The sequence below is a fragment of the Urocampus carinirostris genome, chromosome 18 (genome assembly GCF_059441175.1).
Source record: "Urocampus carinirostris isolate Australia breed hairy pipefish chromosome 18, RoL_Ucar_1.0, whole genome shotgun sequence".
Lineage (NCBI taxonomy): Eukaryota > Metazoa > Chordata > Actinopteri > Syngnathiformes > Syngnathidae > Urocampus > Urocampus carinirostris.
Window position 1 is genome coordinate 5,527,214 of NC_142366.1, and position 1,953 is coordinate 5,529,166.

Consider the following 1,953-nt stretch of genomic DNA (forward strand, 5'->3'; position numbering starts at 1 on the left):
CGTTGTCCAACTGTCGGAAAACAGACCCATAATCAAATCCCAATCTTAAAAGAATGGAATAAAATTCTGCGTTTTTTACAGTCAAAGTGCACCTTTGAAAGATTTGCTCTAAACAAATATTTGGTTCCTCAAACGCTGCAGGTTCATTTTTGTAACTGAAGGTACCTGAGGCATGAGTTGCAGCAAGGGAACTTATTGTAAAATTAGTTTCTAGGTATTACTCAGATCAAACAGGCATGAACAGGTCTTCAACAAGGTAAAGCAATGGTCTGGCAACAGGCAGTCCCAAAAGGAGCGTTTAAGTACTCTACAAGCAATCAGTTCAATGCGTCTCAGCCGGTGTCAAGGGGCGGGGCCAGCTGGGCGCCATGACAACCGTGCAGGACATGACATGTAAAGTATATTGGGGGCAAATCAATGTAATAATTATTTTACTTTTTAAAACTTCAGTTAACCCGCTATTGTGAGAGGGTCAGCGTCGGTTACCTTCTTGGAAAGCCGTCGAGTCAGCAAAACCAAAAGTGCTGTGTCACCTTTTGGGCAGTTTATACATCTGGGGTAATCTACCTGATGTCCTTAAAAGATGCGGTTGATATCCAATGTCATTCTGACCTGGGAGAATGGAATGTCTTTCTGGAAAAATAGCAGAGTCAGCTAAACCAAATGTGGTTAATCTTTTGGGCAGTTTTCGCATTCAGGGCAACCTACCTGATTGCCTGTAAAATATGGTTTTGATATCTCATATTATTCTAGCCGAGATGAGGGGAATGTCTTTCTGGAAAAACTGCTGAGTCATTTTTTTGGGCCTTCACACATCTAGAGTAGCATACCCGACTGCCTGTAAAAGATAGTGTTGATACTCAATACATTTGTATTGCAAGTATATAAGTATTTGGACGTTAGCCGTAAGCGCCCAAATACGCAAAAAAAATGTTCCTTGCAAAAAACGTAAAGGGTGAAGATAATTTTGACACTATCTTCCATCCGTCGTCAGGGGCGACAAAGAGATTATCTCTCCATCACTCACATTTTATTTTGGCTGGCCTGGACAATCGACGACGCCATCTTGTCCTTGTCGTGGATGTTTGCAAAGGAGGAATTTAGGAATTTCCTGACCTCCATCGGGGAAGTGAACTTATCGTCTCTTGTTACATGAGAATCACGTCAAAGCGAGTAATCGAATGAAATAAAGGCCTTGAATATTAAAAGAAATAAAAGATTTTAATTTGAATGGGTGGAGTCATGTGGCAGGACGGAGTATGTTCTCTTCATTTTTCAAAAGATAGTCACCAACTGCCCAAATTTTTGTATTCTTTTGGAATACTGTAAACATATTTCTTAGTAAAACAGTCTTGTTCCATTGGGGGAAATATTTTCTCATTTCACACAATAATTTTCTTATTTTATCAGTTATTTTAAGAGTTAGTTTTAGTTGAATAACATAACAAGTGATAAAGAAAATTTACTCCATATAGAATAATATGTATATTTTACAATGTAAAAAATATAGAAATAATAACTACAAATATTTTAGAAAAAAAAAGAAAATTAAATAAAAGTGAGTAATTCTTCAATTAAAAAATAAATAGAATAATAGTTTCCACAATTATTTGCTATGTCAGGTTTTTTTTTTAATATCAGTGCTCTTATTTTATGTTAACAATTACATTCAGTCAAATAGAAAAACAAATCCTAAAAATATTTTTTTAAAAGAAAATAGCAAATGTGTTTAGTGTATCTGTCAGGACCAGAACGAAAACAGGACCCAATTGCGTTGCCCACGATCCGGTGATTGCTGGACGCGGGAAGTGGAAGTGGATCTTCCGTGGCGAGCGATGGCGTTGTCGGGGATGTAAAACGGGTCAGTAGCCGGTACCGGAGAGCAAAAACGTGGTCGGGGTTGGAAGCGAGTCGTAAGCCAGAAAAAGAGAGAAGACGTGGTCGGGGACAAAA

General features: G+C 38.1%; 1 long non-coding RNA gene across 1 annotated transcript; it reads right to left on the minus strand.

Annotated features, from left to right (window-relative positions):
* Positions 1-252: 252 nt before the first annotated feature.
* On the minus strand, positions 253-1,175 carry LOC148348182 (uncharacterized). The gene is made up of 3 exons (XR_015847518.1): positions 1,028-1,175; positions 709-838; positions 253-633 (listed from the first exon to the last, which is right to left on the minus strand). It is a non-coding gene; the product is annotated as an uncharacterized LOC148348182 (long non-coding RNA).
* Between the last annotated feature and the right edge of the window lie 778 nt (positions 1,176-1,953).